The 8,390-nt window shown below is 41.3% G+C and overlaps 1 long non-coding RNA gene across 1 annotated transcript; it reads left to right on the top strand.

Annotated features, from left to right (window-relative positions):
• Window positions 1-272: 272 nt before the first annotated feature.
• LOC129144893 (uncharacterized) lies at window positions 273-4,115 on the top strand. The gene is made up of 3 exons (XR_008549695.1): window positions 273-288; window positions 2,098-2,126; window positions 3,689-4,115. It is a non-coding gene; the product is annotated as an uncharacterized LOC129144893 (long non-coding RNA).
• Window positions 4,116-8,390: the final 4,275 nt, after the last annotated feature.

Consider the following 8,390-nt stretch of genomic DNA (forward strand, 5'->3'; position numbering starts at 1 on the left):
CTGACACTATCCACCTGGAGAGAATGTCAGATCCTCCATGTCAAGGGTTCAGCCCACAAGACAGCTCCAACCCCTTGCATTTCAGATCCAGTTGCATAGATCCCAGGTTACCCACAACTTCTATTCCACTTGGCTGCACACCAGAATTTCCCACAATCCCCCACTTAGGTTTGATTAATTTGCTAGAGCAACTCACAGAACTCAAGGAAACCCTGGCTTAGGTTTACCAGCTTGTTGAGTGACATCATAAAGGACACAGATGAACAGCCAGATGAAGAGCTAGACAAGGTACGATCTGGGAGGGGCTCCAGCATAGAAGTTTCTGTCATAGAACTTCTGATGAAGTTAGGGTGCATCACCCTACTAATATGTGGATGTGTTCGCTGCCTGGAAGCTCTCGGGGGCCCATAGTTTAGGATTTTCACAGAGGCTTCTTCATATAAGCATGATCAATTATTAACTTCATTTCCAGTCTCTCTCTCCACTCTCTGGAGGATGGTGCATGGGAGACAAACTTTCAAGCTTTGAATTAAGGTTTGGTCTTTCTGGCAACCAGTCCCCCTCCAGGAGCCACCTGAGTCATTTCATTAGACTAGAAGAGTCTCCTAGTGCTCTTATCACTTTGGAATTTGCAAGGATTTCAGGAATCTTGTGTCAGGGACAGAGTCAAAGATAAATATTGACACGAAAGATGCCCCTGCTGCTCTTCTTGCTTAGGGAAATACCTGAGGTTCAGGAGCTCTGTGCCAGGAATGGAGACAGAGGTTGATATGGAGGTCTATATAAATTCTGTTCTCTGGGTGCAGCTAACCTCCTCAGACAAGGGAAAGGCTGCTTCTACCATTATGCTAGGGATCCCCGAAATCATACCCCATTCAACTCATAAGACTCAGCATATAGTTGTACTCATTGCTCTGATTTCTAACCTCAAAGAGATTAAGAACAAAAGCAGCAAAGGAAAAAGCATAGGATAAGGACTGGCGGGAACCAGGGATGGGCTTTCAAGAGTCCCCTCCCAGAGAGGTCACAGCAGATAACTCTCCCAGCAGGAGGCTATGACATGTGTGGATATTATCTACAAAGGCTCAGCACCAAGGGCATTTTTGGGGGACTGGTCACATGCCCACCCTCTACTGAATGTACAGCAAAATGTCAGGGTCCCAGAAGGAACACAGGTCTCAGCATAAATCACATTGTTTGTACAAACAACTGTTCAAGTTCCCAGAAATCAACCAAGGGTCAAGCTTGTCAGGAGCCTTTCGGAGGAGAGCCTCTCTGCTCTTTCTAAGTAACTCTTTCCTGCACCACTGCCCAAGAAGATGTGGTGGCTTAGGAACTGAGCTTCCCAACTTGTTTGCATCTGTTCCTAGTCAATTTCCAGGACCCCATTCCCCCCAAATCAGTGCTCTAGCATTAACAACAGATCCAGTGAGGTTAAGCATCCATTTGCATTGCAATTCTGCCTTGACAGAAGACCCTGGGTTTGCTTGGTTGTCACAATGATTGATGATTGGGGATATTTCTGGCATTGGTAGGAAGAAAATAGGAATCTAGCCATGCCACAAAATAGCAAAATGCCCCTCATCTTACATGACTTTTGAATGCCCACTTGGATTTTCATATAGATGGAGAAATATGTTTATAATTATCCAAGTCTATAATCTAATTCTGTACATGTAAATACAAGGGATATTTTTACATGGGATAAAAATACATTGAGATTTCCAAGAATGTACATATCATGTAAATGAAGAAGAGATTTTTCTCTATTTTGTCTGGAACTTTACCAAGAGTACTTCATCATTTAGAAAATCACATTCCTAATGACAAAACCACTTGTACTTGAATCACAAAAACAACACCTGTATCATCAGCCTGCATTTATGTCTGGGACATTCAAAGTGCTTCTCTCTCTCTCTCTCTGTGTGTGTGTGTGTGTGTGTGTGTGTGTGTTTGTGTGTGTGTGTACATATGTGTATTTCAAAATGTCAAAAATAAAGACAAAAAATTTCAGATGAATGTTGCCTGCCTTCTCTCCAGTCTACACTTCTTTATAGTACATAGGTCTAAATATCTGTTTCTTTTCTTATTTCCCAGGGAAGTGCTACCATTTCTTCTGTCACAAGGTCTGTTGTTCAGAATGGATCTATTCAGGTGCTGCACAATTGTCTATTTCTATGCAACAATCCACCCTTAAAACAGCAACTTAAGATATCAAAACTGTTTATACACCCCTGGAAATTCTGTAAGCTGACTAGGATGGGCAGGTGGCTTAACCAGCTACAAAGTGTTGACTGCAGACACGAGAAGCCCAGCAGGGCTGGGATGTCTAAGGTAGTGCCCACAGCAGCCACCAACTGTGTCAGCCCGTGGCTCTGCTGTGCCCTGCGCTGGAGTGCTCTTTTGTCCACCAGGGTGCCCACCAGAGTGGGCAAGGTGCCTGGGCATCCCCCAGTACTATGGGTAGGTTCCTAGACACTACTTCACAAGCCTGGAATAGCCCCTCCTCAGAAATCACAAAACATTGCATCCATTGCATTCTAGATCTCAGAGAAATCAAGGCCAGCCCAGATTTCAGGAAAGGGGACATGTGTTCCACCTCTGAAATGTAGGGCGTCAGAGGAAAATTTTACTCTCCCCTTCAACCCACCACTATCAAAATTCCAATATGAGCAAGCATTTTGGTGACAAGAATCCAAGTACATATAACAAAAGGCACCTTTGACTATCAAGGAGAAGCTTGAAACAATAAAATATTTGATAAGACATAGGGATCAGTTGTTAGTGCAAGAGAATTGCACCTCCACGGATCCAAGTCACACATCAGACAAATGGCACTGTAAACAAATTAAAATTAGATGAAAAAATCAAATCAAATAAAAACAAATGACAAAGTACATAAAACAAGAAAAAAAATTCATAAATTATAGTAATGAAATAAAAACAAAATGCACTGATTATCATGTCCTCTCACCAAACTTGAGGGGGCTTGTCAAGATATATGCTGCATTTATGTGTATTCTTGATTTGAAAATATATAAAATGTTTCAAGCACTGCCAGGATTTCAATAAGCTTTCTCATATATTTTGTAATAAATTAATTATAAGATTTATTTTTTTCTCCTTTATTTTGCCCAGAAACCCTACTATTATTTTATATAGAATTCCATAGCACAGTGGTTTTTTTGAGAAAATTTTATTCTGCTCTGTAGGAGAAACAACAGTATTAAGAATTACTTTCCTTTTAGTTCTCAGTGCATTGCTAGGGATATAAATCTAGGTATGAATGTGTATAATCACGATTCTAGAGAATTTTATGATATGCATGATTTTATGCATATGATTTTGCAAGAGGAAACTAAGTGATATGATTTCATAAGAGGTGATTAAGTTAGGGTGAGGACCCTAAGCAAGGGGATCACTGAGGTTTACTGCGGACAGCAACTCATATAATCATATAAACGTAAGTCCCTGGATGGGGATTATATTTGCTTTATCTATTGTTGCCTAACAAATTCCCCCACATCTAGTGGCTTGCAATGCTAATCCTTTATTATCTTTCTTGGTTTCCATGGGTCAGGAAATGGAACAGGAAGCAGTAGGGTGGCTGGTCCTGGCCCCAGACTTTCTAGGGCCTCAGTGGGCATGAGGACCTCCTGAAAGTTGTCTCTCTTGGTTTTGGTTTTAGGGCTGGATTTTGGCTCCGAGCCAACACACATGACCTCTCCAGGGACTTGGACTCCTTACAGCAAAAAGTGATGGAGAAGGAAGCCAGGCAGAGCCTACTGCTTTCATAGGCCATCCTGAAAATGCCTGCATCCATTGATCACGGCAGACACTGGGTTTCACTTGGGTTTAAGATGTAGGACTACTTCACTTCTGGATGTAGGAAGGCGACATAGTATTGTAAAAAGAGCTTGTGGGGTGGAGTATATAGTGGTCTGACCATCTACAAAATGAAATCTGCCTCATCCCCAAGCAAGGGTTCTGGGTAAAACAATGGTACCAAAGACACATGTGAGATTAGTGGGTCCCGGTAGGAGGGGTGGCGAGGAAGAGAAGCAATCACTCCTCTGAAATATGCTAAATACCTATTTCATTTCCAAATTAGCACATCATGTATTTCTATTATTATGTTTCCAAAGTGCAAACACTGGATATTTAATTAAATGTTGCCATTCCTATTTCCAGGGACCAGCTTTTTTTTTTTTTTCTTCCTCTGAGGATGGCCTTTGAGGAACCTGTTCATTTTCCTTTTAGAGCTGTGAAAGAGAGTTGAAGTTCAGGTGTACAGATGGAATGAAAGAGAAAGGAAAAGGAGATAAGGAGACCTAGGTTCTTGAACTTTAACCCATGTATTTCTGCACGATAATGAAATGAATGGGCCCCAGAGCTCCTGAAGTCTCAGTTCATCACCCAGTGACTGGGTAGCAGGGGGCAGGAGATCACCTGTCCTCTCTGATCAGGGAAGGAAGTTGAGCAGAGCTTGATTGTTGGAGAGTCTACAGATGGCAGATCTCCAGAACAACTTGCCTTATGCTGGTATGTAGCCCAACCCTAACCCTGCCTCAGGGGAACTGAGAAAACAAAATTAGATCATCTTAATAAAGGTACTGATGGCCTACCTGTGCTGGAAGCCATGATGTTATCTTGTCTAATTGACTTCCAGTTTGTCACCCTCAGCGTATTTCTGGATGAAGCCAGTGTTCCTTTTAGACCTCTACATCCTAATTAAGCACACCAAGCCTTACCATCAGAGGTGACCTAATGAGGAAACTTGAGTTGCATAACAAAACATCTTCCCTATTCATCCACCTCCACTCTTGTGCAACAGGCCTTAGAGATAGATGGAGCATACACCAGGAAGGCTCACCAAAAAAGGATGGTCTCTGTACCTGGGAAATTAGAAACTCTAACCATGATAGAGCTAGGTCTGCAGCTGCCCAGGCCTCCAGAGACAGGAAAAGTTGAAGTTATTTGCATTTTAATCAAGCCACTCCCAAGGGGATTTACCATTCAACTTGGTAGGTTGTGAGATATATTAGCTTTTACCTTTTAATTTGTTAAAAAAAATAATAATAATGTTTTTGTCTCTGATTTATATATACAGTCAAGTGGCTCTTAATGACTAAAATATGTTTTGTTTGGCATTTTCATCACTGTGTGGAGGTGGATAGTACCCAAAACTAGTTGGTATATCTACTACACACCTAGGCACTGTATAAGGGACACCATCATATATGTGGTTCATCTTACACCAAAACATCAATATACAATGCAAGATTGTACAGCATATAAATTTGTTTTAAATTATAAATGATCTATACGAAGAAGTGTGTGTGTGTGTGTGTGTGTGTGTGTTAAATGCCAGTAAATGAAACACAGACTTGACGCAAATAACAGTCAGGATTCAATTTTGGAAACAACAACAACAAAAAATTTCTAACTACTTGATTGAAAAATGTATAATACTTGGAATTAGTGTTTTAAAAATCATGAAAGAAACAGGTTTCAAGCTACGATTCTTGGAATGACTTTCAGAACCACAAGAAATGGCCCACTAAGGGAATTACTACCTCTGAGGTCATTGCTGGAGCCACACCAGGCTAAGTTTGGAGCTGTTGGGCTAGTGCCCCAATACAACAAGGTGTGACTTTCCTGAGACTCAGGAACCCAGAGGTTGCAGACTGGGGAAATTTTTGGAGGAGAAAGCAACAAATGAGGAGGCCTTGAGAAGTGGGCCTAGCCTCCCTGACTTCCATTCCTATTCTAGACTAGGGGTAAGCAAAGTTCTGGAAAGGGAAGATAGTAAATATATTTGATTTTGTGACCACAGAGTTTGTCACAATTACCCAAATCAAAGGACCATTGCAGTCCAAGGTCACAGATAGTATATAAGTAAATGAGTATTGTGTGTTCCTATTTACAAAATCAAATGGCCTATCAGATTTGGTCTCAATGGCCACACTTGCTCTAGTGAATCTGTGTGGAACATAAATTGCCTCCAGAATTCTAGCTGCAATGGAGTCTAGAAAAATGATCCTGAGACTGCACATTTGTATCTGTTATTTTTTATTTATTTGAATAAAGAAAGAGCATTCTCCAGAAAGAGAGGTACTTCAAGGAATATGTTGACTTGCTTCAATAATGAGACCACCTCTTGAAGAATAGCTACAGTTATAATTTCACATGATTACATGTATGATAATTTACTAAAATTCTCCAAGAACCATTCTCCTCTGAAAGCTCAATAAAGAGATCTGATGTGGAAGTTATAACTTCTGCATCTTGCAAGTTTACGACATTGGTTCTCATCTTTGCAAATCTCCCAGAAGTGCTGAGTTAAGTGGTTTTACATGGAAGGATAATCCCATGAATCTCCATTTTACCATTTCCTGCAGAGGGGCACTCACCCCATGAGTAAGGAGTCAATGTGGGCATGCTGCAAATTGTTGAATACTTCTATTTTAACTGTATATTCTAGCAACTAGGAAGATAACCACAAATTGATTTGCCAGAACCACTGGGCCACTGTGAAATGGACTTGGGCCAAAATTCCATGCATTCTCTGACTCTTCCATCTCCTTGTTTCTGGGTAATTTTAAGCCCTGATTCTGTGTAAATTCACATCTCAGAGCCTATGTCTATTACTCCCTGGGAGTGTGGGTCTCCCTCTCGCTGTGCACTGCCATCCTCGTTAGCAGCTTCAGGTGACGTTCAGGAAGTCAGGTAGTGGATGCACAGTATGCTCAAGGTAACTTCTCAGAGTCACAACCCAAGGGAACCAGCCTGCTGCCCACTTCAGGCCTTTCATAAGATTTCTCAACCAAGATGCCAGAGTGTTGACTCAAGTGGTTCTCAGTTTGATAGACCAAGCAGGTGTCCATCCACTTCATGGACACTATAACCAGTAAACCCCACCTGTGGACTCCAGGATTTGACCATGGCTTAGCCTGGCTACTGCTCAAGGTGGTCACATCCATCTAGTCCCTGAAATGGTGATGTCGCCCTCCATCTACTACAGTTAAGGCCAGGTGGCATTTCTTTCCACACCACTGGCAGAAGAACTTATACTTATGATAGGAACATAAAACTAGCTTTGCCTTTTTAATTTATTCAATAAAAAACTGTGATATATTTAGTACAGACTGTTTATTTTGGAAAATTTTAAACATCTGTCAAATACAGAATAGTATACTGCATTTCATATACAAATTAATTTTACATATTTTATATTTTGGGAGGCATTTTAATCCCCCCATAATCCCAGACATATTATTATTTTACCTTTAAGAACTTCAGTATATAAATTCAAACAATTTACCCATTATACTATTATCATAGAAATTAACAATAATTTCTAAAATCCAGTTTGAGTCACAGACTTTAAAGTAACCATCCTTAATATATTCTAATAGATTAAGAATGAGACTGAAAATCCTGGCAGAAAACTGGAAACTTTTAAAGAAAAATAATGAGCATTCTAAAACTGAAAAAAAAAAAAAAGATAAGCTTACTGGTATTAAAAGCTGAATGAGTAAACTCAACAACAGAAACAGTTGAAGAGAAAATATGTGACTGGGAATAAAGATTAGAAGAAAAGACATTTAGTAAAGTACAAAGAACAGATTGGAAACACAGAAGAAAAGGCAAAAGACAAGAGAACACAAGTTCCTGTCCAGAAATAGACAGATACAGAAGCACTATGAAGAACTACTAGATATGATTCCCCAAAACAGATGAGACATTGTAGTGAGAGTCATTCCTGCCCCTGGTCAGATTCATTCATTCATTCCTGACCCAAGGCCATTGACTGCTTGTTTGTAGACAACTCAGCTTCTACCACCACTGCTGCAGTTTTTGTTGCCTACATGTCCCATCTGAGAGTCAAGCTCTCTGGGGCTCACCCCCAGGTAAAGTCTGACTCCCCCACGTTACATCTTTTTTTTTTTTTAAAGATTTATTTATTTATTTATACAAGCACTGGGGTAGAGTCAGAAGTGCAGGAGGCTGACGAAGTACACTGGTGAGGGGAGCAGCAGGCAGCAGGAGGGGTCTGCGCGCCATGTGGGACCCTTGCCGGCGGCCGGGGATCGAACCAGCGCTACAGAGGCTGCAGGCATCTTCGCAACCCAGCGCTCAACCGCTGCGCCACGGGGAAGGCCCCCCCATGTTACATCTTAACAGCTGAAATAGTAGGATCCACTCAACTGTGATGTGCAGACTTGGCCTGACCAGGCTGGCTGAGGCTCCAGCTCCAGCTCCTGCAACACTTATCAACTCAGAAGAAGCCTGGGATATGGCCTCTCTGGGGCAATACACTCAGATGAATAGGGGTCTCAAACCCTTGAATGGAACATTGATACTGAGATATGAACTTAGAATACCAG

This window comes from Talpa occidentalis, unplaced genomic scaffold (genome assembly GCF_014898055.3).
Source record: "Talpa occidentalis isolate TD23 unplaced genomic scaffold, MPIMG_talOcc4v2.1 talOcc4.7, whole genome shotgun sequence".
NCBI classification, from domain to species: domain Eukaryota; kingdom Metazoa; phylum Chordata; class Mammalia; order Eulipotyphla; family Talpidae; genus Talpa; species Talpa occidentalis.